At 42.1% G+C, this 16,625-nt stretch overlaps 1 long non-coding RNA gene across 1 annotated transcript; it reads left to right on the forward strand.

Moving 5' to 3' along the window:
* The first annotated feature begins 1,637 nt into the window (after positions 1-1,637).
* LOC117509181 lies at positions 1,638-9,542 on the forward strand. Its single transcript, XR_004560293.1, has 3 exons — positions 1,638-1,786; positions 5,154-5,155; positions 9,531-9,542. It is a non-coding gene; the product is annotated as an uncharacterized LOC117509181 (long non-coding RNA).
* The last annotated feature ends 7,083 nt before the right edge of the window (positions 9,543-16,625 follow it).

The following is a 16,625-nucleotide window of genomic DNA, read 5'->3' on the forward strand; positions in this document are numbered from 1 at the left end:
ATTAGTAAGGATGAAGTGAGGGCACCTATGAAGAGGGTGAAGAATGGAAAGGCAGTTGGTCCAGATGGCATTCCAGTGGAGGCATGGAAAAGTTTAGGAGAGATGGCAATGGAATATGTAACCAGATTGTTAATAAAATCTTGAAAGGATGCATGAGGAGTGGTGACAATGTGTGCTGGTTCCTATTTTTAAGAATAAGGGTGACGTGCACTACAGAGGCATTAAGCTGCTCAGCCACAGCATGTAGTTATGGGAAAGACAAGCAGAAGGTAGGCTTAGAAAACAGGTGAAGATCTGTCAGCCGCAATATGGTTTCATGCTGAGAAAGTGCACTACAGATTAAATGTTTGCTCTGAGAGTACTGATGGAGAAGTATCGAGAAGGTCAGAAGGAGTTACATTGTATGTTGATTTAGAGAAAGCTTATGACAGGGTGCCAAGAGAAGACTTGTGGTATTGTATGAGGAAGTCTGGAGTGGCAGTGAAGTATGTGGGGGTGGTGCAGGATATGCAGAAGGATAATATGACAGTGGTGAGATGCGCAGTAGGAATGACAGATTCATTCAAGGTGGATGCGGGATTACACCAATAATCAGCTCTGAGTCCTTTCTTGTTCGCAATGGTGATGGACAGGTTGACGGATGAGATTAGACAGGAGATGCTGATGGCATTGTAATCTGTAGTGAGAGTAGAGAAGACATCTAGCCTGTAAATGTAGAGAAATGCTCTGGAGAGGAGAGGAATGAAAGTCAGTAAGAGCAAGTCTGATTACATGTGTATAAATGAGAGGAACTCTGTGGAACAGTGTGGTTACAAGGAGTAGAAGTGGGGAAAGTAGATGAGTTTAAATACTTGGGGTCAACTGTCCAAAGTAACGGAGAGTGTGGTAGAGAGGTGAAGACGAGAGTGTAGAGTGGAGTGGGTGGGGAAAGGTGGCAGGAGTGATTTGTGATCAAATGATAATCTGTTAGAGTGAAGGGGAAAGTGTACAAGACAGTTGTGAGACCAGCTGTGTTGTTTTGCTTAATTCAAACTTAGGAGGTTCAATGGTGAATACAAGGCTTCTCGCTACACAAGATAAAACCTCTTAAATCACTCTAAAGTCAGTTTTAAGTTGAAACAAGGCCGTTTTAAGCAGAAACTCTGCAAAATTCCATGACGCTTTGAAATGGCCGATGTCCAGTAAAGGCATCAGTTAGCAGCTCATTTAGCTGCACCGCTCTGATCGGTCCTGCCGGCTTTTATGATGAAATAATGCTGAATTTATGTGGAAATGACTGTTGCATTAAAGCTACACATATCTGTCGCTGAGAGAGATGATGACTGGAGTGCAGTTTTAAGCAGAAACAAGGCTTTAATCCGGGTCATGACACATGTGCAGATGTAAAAAGTGGACCTATTTTTAGGGGGGACCATTTGGTCTGTAACACTAGTTTCTTGTTTGTGTGTTCACATTTGGAAAACAATATAACACGGCAAGTCTGGCATGTTCGGATTTTACCCCTTTTTGTGTTTTGTGGCAAGCCTTTTATTATTTTTTTTTGTTTTTGAGGAGCTGGAGTGTGTGTGTGCTGCTGCTGCTTGTTGCTCCTCTCAGCTTGCTGCAAAAAAGAATATTTCCAAGACAGTTTTTTTCCCCCGGCAGCAGATTTGTTTTTAGATTTTATTGATAACAACACTCATCATTAATTGTGCACAAAGCTGAACCTGGAGCAGAGATGGTTAGTGACAGGCTGCTTTTATAACTCATGGCCGTGCAGGTGCACAGAAACCTTCACAGAGCTGCAGTAAAGCTGAGGTGGATCTCCATGTTGAATTGGCACATATTACACCACTTGGCCTCCATTCCTGCCCACAAGAACATTTGAAATGTCTGTGGCTACAAAGTGAACACCTATTTCTGAATCATGGTCTGGTATAAATGTATCCAGCTGAAGCACTTATTGCTGCATAAAAGGTTCAAAAGAGCATTCAGCAGGGATTTTAATTTTTGTGGTGCATGAAGGGGAAGGGGTGCACCCCCACACCCGGATCTGCCCCTGAGCTTTTGTGTAGCGAAAGTCGAGTGGCACTGGCAAGTCCTTTGCAGCTGCAAGGATTTGCACGCGAATGCTGCATGGCACTCTCACAGATGTTGAGCATCACTGATGTGGCTGAAATTACACATTTGCGCATACAGTGCGCAGGGTGGATGTAGACTATTATATTGTTATTATGTAAAGGAGGCTGTGAAAATTAGGCCGGAAAAGCACCGTAAATAAGAAAATAATAATAAATAAATAATAATGAAAAAAAAAAAAAAAAGAAGAAGAAAAGTGTGAACAACTGCTCACTGACTTACAGAATGATGTCCAGGAGCTGCATCTCTTAACTTCAAATGATGTACTCACAATAAAAATAAAAATAATAAATCCGGATCACCTCATTCATGTTCTCCACACAGGTGTAGCTTCCAGTGTGCCTTCACAGCCAGGCCACGCACAAAACTTATTGGATGGTTCTGCTCCTCTGTGGCCAGACAGGATGCATGGGCACCATGATTTTTTGGAAGTGCTCTGATAAAAATCTGTTTAATCCACAATGTAGGGTATCAGTTAAAGTTCAGAAATCCAGGACATAACACCCCTCCCAACAACAATTAACAGAAGCATCTGATCGGTGAAGCTGTATATCATAATCACCCCCCTCCCTTTTTTAAAATTTTCATCGCACTTGCATTGATCTTATATATGAGCTTTTGGCAGGCCAATTGACAGAAATTCATCGTAGTGAAGGAGAACTTTAATCCCTATCGTTCCTTTAAAAATCAGATTACAATCCAAAATAACAATCAATCAATAATATGTAATTTTTCTATCATTTAGGATTTATTGGTCCATTATGAGGAAATTCACAAGCTTCCCAGAAGTGTGGAAAGTCACACAGAAAATATATCTAAATAAATAAAATTTGCAACACATATCAGATGCAACACAAAATAAATGAACACACTAATGCATCAATAATTATGATCCAGTGCTATTCTGAAATGGACCACTTTATGGTAAATGGACTGTATTTATATCGCGCTTTTACATCTGCATCAGAAGGCCAAAGCACTTTACAATTATATCTCACATTCACCCCATCACACAGACACACTCACACACTGACATCATGTAAGACAGCTCACTACACACCAGGAGCAACTAGGGGATTAAGGACCATGCCCAAGGGCCATTAGTGATTTTCCAGTCTGGCTGGACAGAGGATCCTCTGGTCTGAAGCCTAACACTTAACCACTAGACCATCACCAGCACATAAGGAGTACTTTTAGCACGATAAGCATATTTTGACACTAATAATGCTTGAATTTTACATCATTATTATTTTAGGTGCCATACTGCCACTAATTAATCCCTTGTTTTCACTCAGGGTTGCCACATCAGATCCAAGGTGGATCTGCATGTTGATTGGGCACAAGTTTTACTGTAGATGTTCTTCCTGACACAACTCCACATTGCATGGAGAAATGTGGCACTTGGTTTCCACACTGAAACCAAGAACACTAACCACTTGTCCACCACCGACAACAGAATATTGCTACAGCTTTCATTTCAGTAAATTATCTAAGTACTTTTTCCTCCACTCAGTTGTCATTGTGTAATTTAATTAAAACTTTAACACAGCAACATAAGTCAATCTGTCACAATGTCAAGTGTAAATTTCTGAGAAAAAATATAAAATTAGATTTGCCAGGCGAGATGAGAACACTCAAGTCTGTCGCTGCTGATTATTATTTCAAGCTTCAAAGTTTGATGGCTACAGTTTGTTGTAGAAGAACACCAGTTGATAAACAAGACATTTATGCTCCAAGGATTTGATGTGAAAAGATTAGTGAACTTTAGAAAGGTCATTGTCAGATCACCTAACTGCTGAACAGCACAAGCCGAGTGGAGAAGATGTGAAGCAAACTGCTCCTAATGATGCTTTGTTTGCTTGTGCCCTGCATATAAGAGGTCACTGAAACAAACAAATAGCACAAACAGGATTATGGGAAACGTAGACTGTTACACAGGACATAAACAAAATCAGCAAAGGAAGCAAGTGTGAAGCTTAGAGTGCCAGTCAAGGTCAGGTCAGTGGAATAATGTCATAAAACTCACCACGTACTTTTACAGGTGAAAGTGAGGGGAAGGGCTCACTAGTCCCAAGGTTCCGTAGTCTGTGTGTATTTACTCCAAATTAAGCCAAACCTTGCAGTCCACAGAGTCACCTGTGAAGGTTGGATAATTGCCATTTGAATGAAATGCCAAAGTCTTAATTACGGAATATTGTGTATAACATTTACATTGTACGATGCATCTTTGTAACCAGCCAAGTTAAGAACAAAGTGACGTGTTTTTTTTGTTAATAAAGTAACATCCACTCTCGCATCACAGATGAAAGAAAGGTCTTTTAAATTGAAACGAAAAGCACATGCAAGTATACAGCTAGTAGTGCAGCCTACTGAAATTTAGCATCAAAATATATTCATATATTGACCTGAACTTTCGGACTAGTGAACCTTCGGACTAGCAGGATGTTCCCGAAAGGGAGAATAAAGTACATAATTTGATTTTAATTCATCTTTTTACATGTAGTATCATTGCATGCTCAACTAATACAGGACAGCAAATTAAAAACTACAAATCCCTTCAATCACAAGATTTTTCTTCTTTTTTATTACTCTGTCAAGGATGTTTTTGGTCCATGTTTGTTAGCAATGAAACCAGAGGTGCACTTGTGTGATCTATATGTTTGTACGTATGTTAGCAATATGTGTTACAAAAAAGAAATACCTATTCCAAGGTTTTTCAATCTTGGGAGCTATGCTGGGCCTACAGCTGAAATGTGATTTGGTTTTTCATTAGTCTCAGGCAGTGACTCTTATCAGAGTTCAAGGTCAAGTTTCTAGTCCCATGCTAATAGGAAAATAGTGAATGTTATGGATATGAGTGTTGGGAAGGTGTCGTGACACGGACCCACAACAGGGGGCGGTAATGAACGGACAATGGATAAGCCAAAAAGTAACAATTTAATGTTGTGAATCGCACAACGAAGTACAGACAATAACAATATGGTGGAATGTCAATTATACACAAGGTGACGTGTGGGCAGGCTCGAAGATAGAAGACGTCTGGCGAGGGAAGAGACGGATCCCACACAGCTTCCACCACTAACGGATCTGAAGAACACCGGAGCCGCCAAGCCCTGTGCCCCAGGTGGCCACTGTCTTCAGCAGTCAGACCCGGTACTGCTGGCAGAGAACAGAAACAGTATTGATGAGTGCGAGTTCGCACACTCAGTAATCCCACAGTCTGTGTTCTTTAAGGAGGGAGCACCTCCACCTCCAATCACACACTCGTGCAGCTCCTGTTTAACCACTTATCTGGTTTGGGGTGTGAGGCGAAGCCGTCGCAGTCCACACCAAACGCCAACTCAGCAGACAGGGTATCCGTCCCAGGAAAACGGCTGCAAAAGAAGTTCAGACTAATACACAAGGTTTTGTTCAGCAGAGAAAATTACCTGAATGGTAGCTGATTTCTCGGCGAGGAGGTGGAGTTGCAGTCCGGCCTTTATGGAGATGGTGATGAGTTGACTGAGTGACAGCTGGTGCTGATGAAGAGTGACAGCTGTCACTCCCAGTGGCTCCGGCGCCCTCTCGTGCTTGAAGCCCGCACTCCAAGCAGGGCGCCATCTGGTGGTGGTGGGCCAGCAGTACCTCCTCTTCAGCAGCCCACACAACGAGTTCAGAATTGTTTTTGTTTTTGCCAATGAGCATGGCTGTTTAAAAGCCCACGTAATATTTTCTTCACATAACTGATACTTTGAAAGATGAACTTACTGTCTTACTGTACTTCCTGACAGTGGCGTGCACACAGACCCTAAAAGTTAGCTTTGACCAGTGGTGAGCACAGATAACCAAAAAATTAACTTCAATAACAGATAATCAGATAACTGAAAAGTTATCTTCGATAAAGATAAAATGATAAACCACCCAAAAATGTATCGGAAGTTATAGATAACCGATAAATTCCAGTACTGTCTCCGGTATACTTGCAACTACTAACAAGCTGATTTTGAGTTTTAACACCGCGATCACTTTTGGAAGCATTAAAAGCGACAACAGAGCCAAAAATGAATCAGCACTTTTGTCTTTCAGTGTCCTGCCCCCTGCTGGAAACTTCAATTTACTACATGGTTTCCAGCACAGACACAACTGAGAGGAGCCAGAAAGCTCAACTCTACTCAGTCACAGTGCTGCCGTCAGGCCGAGGTCTTGGAAAATAAAGCAGTGCTGAGTTATGGTTTGGTGTATAAAGAAAATCAATACTGATAGAATAACTCCATTATGTCAATTCTGTCATTTGTGCAAAGTTAAGATATAACATATATCTTTTAATGTTGAATAATGCACTAATTCTGAAGTTCTGTAACAAACAGACAGATGGCATTCTGGGTAAAATGTGCCTCCCCGCTACACTGATTGGATTTTCCAAAAAAAAAAAAAAAAAAAAGCCAAGTTGTAATTAGATAACCGTCTGATATAACCGGTGTCAAAATAAATAGAACACTGCCATGATCTACTGGTGCCAGTGCGAGTTTTGGCACTTTTTCAGCTCATTTTTCATTCGTGTGAGAATTTTTGGGATCGCACCAAGTTTCAGGTTAATCGCGCATCCTGCATCGTTTAGTATACATGGAGCAACGAGCTGCGTTTAACATCTCACGACCACCACCTGAACGTCAATCATATGGTCAGATGAAAATCAAACCTGTTTGATATTCTGGTCAGCCGTTGTGAGGGTATCACGCTGCTGAAGCGCTACAAGCATCCAACCTCTTGCACTGTGCATGTGCAAACACCACAGACCTGTCCTGTAATGTTTTTTTTTTTTTACTTTGATGTCTCCCATCGAGAGTTTTTGTAAATTAAGTATGAAAAAAAAGTGTTCTGTGCGCAGACGCGGTTTGGAGTCTGACCGGACCCAGCGTTAAAAGAACAGAGAGCGGTTCAAAGAAAATTTGAAAAGATTTATTAACCAACTGTGTAGTAATGTGCAAAAGGGAGCAGCGGTCTGGCGTGGGAGAATGGCGCGCGCAAATGGACCAGAGCCACAAATGTTCTGGACTCAGGAACCCTGCCGACACCCCCCCCCAGGCGGCTGCACGGACCACCGAGTCTGTGAAGAGGAGAACGAGGTTAGTAAGCCCAAACCTTCAACTCAGAGGGAAGTTCACACAAGCATATAATCAGCAAACACTTCCAGGCTTAATTTAAAGGTAGCTCCTCACAGCAAGTGCCAAACTAACAATTTCCATGAACGGCGGTGAGGAGCAGACCAAACAATTAACGTAACAGCCTCAAATAGAACAGCATACAGGAACGTTCAATTACAGCTGTTAATTATTATGAATCATAAACATTAAAGTACCTCAGGAAGTGCGCAGTAAAGCTTGAGAACCTCACTTCTCCTCTCTCACAGACACATGCATCAAACCTGGAGCGGTCCTCAGCGTCTGTAGTAACGAGGCTGATCTCTCAAAGTCAGCCTCACACGGATGGCACAAAGTTAATCCTCTGGCAAAGAAGCCCTGTATCTTCAGGGCTTAAATCCAGCAGGCCTCATCAGGGAATGCACTCCAGCTGTGGATCCTGTTGATCTGCACGTGTAGACAGGCAGCAGGTGCAGGCAATGAGTGAGGTTCTCTGGTCCTCTGCACACTTCACCTCTTCTCAACTCAGGGCCAAATGCAAACCACCTGAGGAGACACAGAGAAAAGCAGGCCCAGCCAAACACCCCCCAATCCATGACAAAAAGCTTCTGTTTACATTTTGCTTCTGGAAACATGAGTCCGACGTGTGGTTTTTGAATGTACAATGTGTGTGAGAACATAAATCGGGCGCTCTGAACTTTTACACCGTGCGGTTCTCTGGTACAGTGTCTGCCCAGCTTCAGTCTGAATACTGCCATGAACACTACTGGCCAGTAGATGGCAGTAGAGACCTTGAAAACTTGAAAACATAAAATTCCAGATAATCTGTGTCGCTACTTGCTACCTTTAAGATCTGTGGAATTTAATAAAAGCAAACACAATAACAACATCTATAAACCCAGAGAATATATTCACGAGAGTTTTAGGCACTAGAGTTTAATGCTGTTGTCCTGATCAGAGTGCCTCAAATGCATTCTCCTGTCATGAACGTACTGAGATTACCCTATCAACCACAATGCACCTGGACACAGTATGCCCACACTAAAACCTTACAAATTAGTGCATTACGTTAAAACTAAAACATATATGTGATATTTTCACTTTATAAAACTTCAGAAGTGACGTTAATTTAAATAACTTGTCCGAAATAAGTTTGGTTAAAATTTGAACCATAAGTTAAGAATGTATGCTTCTGGATGACTTGGGTGATATTGGCCGCGTATCATTACGGGGTTAAAAGAAATGAGTTTTTTTTTTGTGACCTCTTCTCCTTTGCCTGCAGAGTATAGAGCGGTTTCTTCTAGAAACAGAGAAACTACACATCTGTTCACCTTTGTTTACCACGTTAACGGTCTAAAAATTATCGGACAAAAATTTATTGGAAGATAATTAGTCTGATAATTGTTTTTAAAGTTATCTGAAAAGATAATCTGATAATGAAAACTTTACCTTCGATAATTATCGGTTATTGGAAGTGTGCCCACCACTGGCTTTGAGACCGCTAATCCGCAAACTGAAAATGAACTGTGATAAACACTAAATTGCAAACCATTAAAACATTTAAAGGAAAAGAAAAGTTAACATAATTTATGACTGGGTTGGTAGATTATGATATTGAGAACCCATATGAAAAGTTGTAGGCATGTGTGATCATTTATGTTAAAGGTATGAGCGTTTCTGTATGGCTGGTCTAAAGCCGCCAGCAGGCTGCCATGCCTTCTGCTATAACAGTGATGTGTGATGTCACATGGGCACAGAGAGGTTCACAACTCCGCCACTGTCAATCTTCAGTATAGAAGGGGCAAAGCATGTAAGCGGCAATCAATATCCCGGATCGGTATTGCGTTTCGATACTCACGTAATTAACGGATCGGAATTTCCCGATCCAACCTGCGGGATTTTCCGATACTGGAGAGAAATCATGTCTGTGAAACCTCTCTCGTGCTGTCTGCTCTCTGTTGTGTTTACTGCTGAAAAGGAAGAGAGGAGGGGAAGGAGGGAAGTTTCTGCGCTGATGCCCAGCTGTTTCTTCCACGCACCAGAGCTGAGAAGCCACCGGTAACGGCAAATTTCCACCTGGCTCTCGGGTTCAAATGGTCTGTGCCGCTGAGCACGGATTGTCCGAAAAATGAACTGAATTGTTACTGAAACATCAGCCGCTTCAGCGTCCCGAGACTGTGAAACGCTTAAATAGCAGGTCAGAGCACAGCCGAGGAGGACAGCCGAACAGAGATTCACTTTCTCTCCACTTAATGGGACAAACTCCAGCAAAATCCTTCAGTTTTTACCCAGTTATTCCTGTGAGCACCATTGATGATACATTTAGAAATTTTGCTTATTTTACAGTTCAAAGGCTTTGTGTTTGCTCAGCAGGTAAATGGTGAGTTTGTCAACTGTTGCTTTCTGTGCCCATGCTACGTCGCAGCAGTTCTGCAAGCGATTTGGTTTTTTTTCTGATTGGTTAAAATTGTGTCGATGGCAGCATTTATGAAATTGTCGATGATGGATGAAATCTGCTTAAATGCTGACTTTCTGAGGCAGATATTTCAGTTGTAAGAGCTCCTTATTTTCATTGATACACATCAATCTTTAGTTTATAGCACAGTCTATCTTCCCAGCTGTATTTTTATCAGTGGGTTTTCTTTTCCTTTAAGCTGAAACTATCGCTAACCAACTAACTTTTGTTATCTGTATCTCTGGAGCGGACCTGTTCCAGGGGAAAGCAAAGCTCAGCTAGCTTACTGCCGCAATGTATTTCTGTGGGTGACTGAGTCATAGCTACACAACACCAGTGACTATTCAATATTCCTAAGGCCCACTGGTACAAAGGTCAATCAGGCTGGATGTGGCGATAGCGTAATGCCAGACCGAGAAGCTCCTGAGAGGTGGAGGAGTGTGCAGGCGTGCACCCAGAGCTTTAGCACTTCCATGCTGCAAGGTCAGAAGCCAACTGAGGACATGACAAGGAAAAAACTTTAAAATCTCAAGGAAGATTAGAGAATGGAAAGGTGTCCCTGCTGTTATGAACAGGTTTTTTGGGGGAATCTTCGGAATATTGAATAGTCACTGCTTCATGCTTTTACCCTGCTAGCTAGCTAACTACCTGACCGGTCTTTTTTAGGGACCTTCAGCCAAACAGACCTTCAGAATAATGAGCTACCCAAACAGTGTGTTGTGAAAGTGTAGTGACACAGACCCACAACAGGGGGCGCAAATGAACGGTCAATAGATGAGCCAAAAAGTAACAATTTAATGTTGTGAAGGTGCACAACGAATATACAGACAATCTCAGAATCTGATAACAGTCAATCCACAAAGGTGACGTGTGGGCAGGCTCGAGGATAGAAGACGTCTGTCCTGAGAAGAGCCGGAGCCACACGATTTCCGCCGCCACCAAACCTGCTGAATACTGGAGCCGCCAAGTCCCGAATTCCCAGGTGATCACCGTCCCCGACTGTCGGATCTGGTACTGCTGGCGAAGAGCAAAGACAGTCAAGTGTGGGTGTGTGTACACCCCGTAACAACAACGGTGGGAATGCCACCTCCACCTCTAACACACACTCGTGCAGCGTCTGTGTAACCACTTATCTGAATCTGCAGGCTGAGAAGGTTACCTCCATAGAAGTACGATATCTTGGCGATGAGGTGGAGATGACGTCTGGGTTTTATGGAGTGAGATGATGAAGCATGAATGAGTGACAGCTGTCAGGAAATAATGAGTGACAGCTGTCACTCCCGGCTGTGTCCGTGGCGGCAGCGCCCTCTCGTGCCTGAAGCCCGCACTTCAGGCAGGGCGCCCTCTGGTGGTGGGCCAGCAGTACCTCCTCTTCTGGCGGCCCACACAACACAGTGTGCAAAAATAAAAAAAAATATGTTTGTAACAGCAACTTTGTTCATTTTGAACTAGTTTGTTTGAATGAAGAGTGCTTTCTGGAAGACAAGCTGGATTAAAATTGGATCCTCCATCCAATTTGAAACTTTCAATACCTCCCAAAGGCATCAGAGGGCTGATGCACAGCCTGTGCACACCACAATTTACAAGGAAAGATACATAAGCCTGCAATGGTGTTGTTTATGAGGGATGACTTTTTTGTGATTTAATTATGAAGTAATTCATAACAATCACAAAGTGGTTCCCAAACTTTTTAGGTCATACACCGTGCACACACTTGCTGCAGCCCATTGCAACAGTGATATATGTTTTTATGTATGTCCACATGATGACAGCAAGCAGACACACACGCATCACAGTGGACAGTTATTAGATCATCTCCATCCAAACATCCACACCCCCTGTCAGTTCAGCGCACACGCAAAAGTGTCACTGTGTCTGTTTGCAAAGCCACACTCGTGGGGGCACTTAGACAAATTTCATCCAGCTCGACAGTGATTGTTTGCTGACTGTTTTCGTGCCAATAGTGTGACTGGCCAAACGAGCGGTGTTAGATGTTTGTGTGTGTCAGCTGGAATTTGGCTGACACCTGCTGCGAGAGGGTTTGATGAGCTCTCACAGCTCTGTCTTTCAGCCGCTGGTGTGCACAATTAGTTATAGCAACAGGTGTACGAGGCATTGGAGGCAGCTATGATTTTACACATTTTGCAGACGATTCCTGCTTCTTGTGCAATTCGTGTGCAATTTGACCAAATTCGTACTATGTGTGATGGGGCCCTTAATGTTGTAGTACATATTCCAGGCCTGTGTGTGGCCCTGCAACATCCCCAGAAAAAAAACAAAAAAACAGAGAAGACTAGGGCATACGTATAATCCGTAAGAGCACTCTAAGAAATAATACATACACTCTTAGGCATAAAACTTTGAATTTAATTGCTAAAGTTAAGGTAACGTTTTCCACATAACATTGTCACTTAAGTGCAAGACATTGTAGTTGAAATTAATTAAATCAAATGAAACATTATTACTTAAATCCCAATATTGTTTTGCACATAATTGAGAAAGTTATGTGGAAAAACTTACCTTAAATTTATCAATTAAATTGAACATTTTATTTCTTTGAGTGAGCTAATCAATTTAGCACCAAAAGCTACAGCTTTCCAATGTGACACACAGTACAATGAAGCCTTTTAAAGTGTACCTGTAGTGCATTTAAAAAAAATATATTTTTAAATAAACACATATGATAGCAGTGATCCTGTCAGGTTATGCTTGTAATGAGTCCCCATTAAGTACGCTTGAGTTGTAAGTCGCTGCTCTGTCCATCAGGCATGGTCGGCGACATGTTGCCTCCTACATGGGCTGTTCCAACCCCAGTAGTGACGCATGGTCGCTGATTTTTGCGATTGGCTGAGCTGCAGTGGATGGCCGGCCCTGTGGTTCGCCCAGCATTGAGGACAATGGTGGAGTGCAAAGCTTACAGTTGCAGCAACAACAAGCAGAAATACCCAGGCAAACATTTCTTTTGTGTGCCGAAACCAACGGACGACACAAAGTCGGAGTTAGTCAAACATTGGCTACACAACCTTGGTATGGGTCATACACTGAAAACCTTCCCATTTGGGTGGAATTCAGTGGTATGTGAAGACCAATTCACGGCAAGCTGCTACCTGTGGGAAATGCAGACAGAACTGTTGGGTACAAAGCCCAATCCTTTATGCTTAAAACCAGACACGGTTCAGATGCAATTCGTGCACAGAAGTGTCAGGAATGATGACAGACAAGAAAAGCGTCTGATCAAACGGAAATATATATATATATATATATATATATATATATATATATATATATATATATATATATATATATATATATATATATATATACATTGGGGAAAATAAGTATTTCACCCCGTCAGGTTTGCAGGTTTTCCCACCTACAAAGAATGTAGAGGTCTGTAATTTTTATCGTAGGTACACTTCAACTGTGAGAGACAGAATCTAAAAAAAAAAATCCAGTAAATCACATTGTATGATTTTTAAATAATTAATTTGCATTTTATTGCATAAAATAAGTATTTGACCCCCTAGAAAAACAGAGCTTAACAACTGGTACAGAAACATTTGTCTGCCATTACAGAGGTCAGACGTTTCCTGTAGTTCTTGACCAAGTTTTCACACACTGCAACAGGGATTTTGGTCCACTCCTCCATACAGATCTTCTCCAAATCTTTCAGGTTTGGAGTTTCAGCTCCCTCCAAAGATTTTCTATTGAGTTCAGGTCTGGAGACTGGCCAGGCCACTCCAGGACCTTGAAATGCTTCTTACGGAGCCCCTCCTTAGTTGCCCTGGCTCTGTGTTTGGGGTCATTGTCATGCTGAAGACCCAGCCATGACCCATCTTCAATGCTCTTACTGAGGGAAGGAGGTTGTTTGCCAAAATCTTGCAATACATGACCCCATCCATCCTCCCTTCAATACGGTGCAGTCGTCCTGTCCCCTTTGCAGAAGAGCACCCCAGAGTATGATGTTTCCACTCCCGTGCTTCACGGTTGGGATGGTTTTCTTGGGGTTGTTCTCATCCTCTAAACATGGTAAGTGGAGTTGATTCCAAAAAGCTCTATTCTGGTCTCATCTGACCACATGACCTTCTCCCATGCCTCCTCTGGATCATCCAGATGGTCGCTGGTGAACTTCAAACAGGCCTGGACATGTGCTGGCTTGAGCAGGGGGACCCTGCTGCCCTGCAGGTTTTTAAACCATGACAGCATCATGTGTTACTAATGTAATCTTTGTGACTGTGGTCCCAGCTCTCTTCAGGTCATTGACCAGGTCCTCCTGTGTAGTTCTGAGCTTTCTCAGAGTCATCCTTACCCCACAAAGTGAGATCTTGCATGGAATCCCAGACCGAGGGAGATTGACAGTCATGTTGCGTTTCTTCCACTTTCTAATAAATAATCATAACAGTTGTTGTCTTCTACCAAGCTGCTTGCCTGTTGTCCTGTAGTCCATCCCAGCCTTGTGCAGGTCTACAGTTTTGTCCTTGGTGTCCTTTGACAGCTCTTTGGTCTTGGCTATAGTGGACAGATTGGAGTGTGATTGATTGAGTGTGTGAACAGGTGTCTTTTATACAGGTAACAAGTTCAAACAGGTGCAATTAATACAGGTAAAGAGTGCAGAATAAGAGGGCTTTTTAAAGAAAAATTAACAGGTCTGCGAGAGCCAGAATTCTTGGTGGTTGGTAGGGGGTCAAATACCTATTTTATGCAATAAAATGCAAATTAATTATTTAAAAATCATACAATGTGATTTACTTGATTTTTTTTTTTTTTTTTTTAGATTCTGTCTCTCACAGTTGAAGTGTACCTACGATAAAAAATTACAGACCTCTCCATTCTCTGTAGGTGGGAAAACCTGCAAAACTGACATGGGGTCAAATACTTATTTTCCCCACTGTATACAGTGGTCCCTCGTTTATCACGGGAGTTACGTTCTAAAAATAAGCGAAATCCGCGAAGTAGTCAGCACTATTTTTTGTAATTATTATAGATGTTTTATTGCTGTAAAACCCCTCACTACACACTTTATACACTTTTCTCAAACAGCCATTAACATTTTCCCACTTTTCTCTCCTGTGTAAACACTGTCTTTTTTCTTCTGGGTGAGAAGATTATAAACAGACACATGCAGAACTCTACCTTCGCTCATTGCCTCTGGAGGTACGGATGCGGGACCCGCAAAGAATCCAAGTCCTCTCTCGGTGGCCACGGAGCTCTGTGGCTGTCATCAACATCCACATCAAAACAGTAAGCGTAGCCTCTGGACCTGTTGCCAGATTTGGCGCAGCTCCGCACAGCAGAGAGGGAGGCGGTGTGAGTGGCCCGCTGCTGCGTTTACCGAGCCCGCAGTCTCAGTAAGCACATCAGAGGCAGTGAGAGCAATCGCGGTGATGCCGACCGGTGCCGCGACCGGCCCACCAGATAAGGACGCAGAACACAATGCGCTGTTAAAAAAAAAAGCATGCAAAATTGCACTTAAAAAAATCCGCGAAACTGCGAGGCCGCGAAAGGTGAACCGCATTATAGCGAGGGACCACTGTATATATAAACCAAATGCACACACAAAGGGAATCTTGCATATACTCTTTATTAACCATGTGATAAACTCAACCAAAAAATTTTAATTACAAAATTACCTTTAATCTTCTGAATGGTTCTGGCTTCTCCTCATTTCTTTGTAGCCCTTGTAAACTCCATTCGGCGATGGAAATGCTTGCCTAATATACTGTACACAGCATGACGGCAATGGTCTCCGGACATGTCTGCCCAACAGTTGTCCCCTGTTTATGTATCTTGTGAAGCAGTGATATGTCATGAGCTGGTACTGCCTGAAAAAGAGAGAGTTATTGTATTTATTTATTTATTGTGTCAAACTAATTTTATATGATTGTTGTTTGGAAATAATAGAATTGTATATATGTCAGCTGTTACAGTTTTCAAAGGCCCATCATGAAATTCATGTCCTTTTTTTTGGGGGGGTATATGCTGAAGATACAAGCTCATGTTGGCAAAAGGGGCATGCTTGTCTCATTGAAATTGCAACATTATGTACAGTGGTGGGCACAGATAACCAGAAAATTAACTTTGATAACAGATAATCATAACTGAAAAGTTATGTTTGATAAAGATAAACCAATAAACCACCCAAAAATGTATTGAAAGTTACAGATAACCAATAAATTCCAGTATTATCTCTGGTACATTTGCAACTACAAACAAGCTGAATTTGAGTTTTAACACCACAATCGCTTTTGGAAGCATCAAAAGTGACAACAGACCCAAACATTGAGCCCGCAGTTCTATGTTTGAACATCCTGTCCCCTGCTGGAAGCTCTTGTTTACTACACAGCTTCCAGCACAGAAGCAAGTTGAGAGCAGCTACAAAGCCAGCTCTCTACCAATCACACCGCTCCGGTCAGCAGGAGGTCTTGGAAAATAAAGTCATGCTGACTTATGGTTTGGTGTGAATACTGATAGAATAACTCCATTAATGTCAATTCTGTCATTTGTACAACGTTAAAACATATATAATTTAATGTTGAATAATGCACTAATTCTGAGGTTTTGTAACAAACACAGACAGATCGCAAAGGATTCTGGGTAAAAGTGCCTCTGCTAAACACTGATTGGTTCATTATGTAACCAACACGTTAATGTGACGTGTGTGGTGTTTACAGATAAATGTGCTTCGTAAAATATTCCATTTTTTATTTGTAAAAACAGGCATTTTTACAGAGCCCTGGAAGTGTCATCGCTAAATGGTTTGCATGTGGAGAGAATGTGCACTCATTTTATTAGTTCCGTGCGCACGTTTTATGATGTTGTAAAATGTGCACTCAATATTGTCTTGACACATAAATGTTGGCTTTACACTGTGCGAGTTTTGGCCCTTTTTCAGATGTTTTTCATTCGTGCAAGATTTTTTTGGACCGAGTTTC

Source organism: Thalassophryne amazonica, chromosome 4 (genome assembly GCF_902500255.1).
Source record: "Thalassophryne amazonica chromosome 4, fThaAma1.1, whole genome shotgun sequence".
NCBI classification, from domain to species: domain Eukaryota; kingdom Metazoa; phylum Chordata; class Actinopteri; order Batrachoidiformes; family Batrachoididae; genus Thalassophryne; species Thalassophryne amazonica.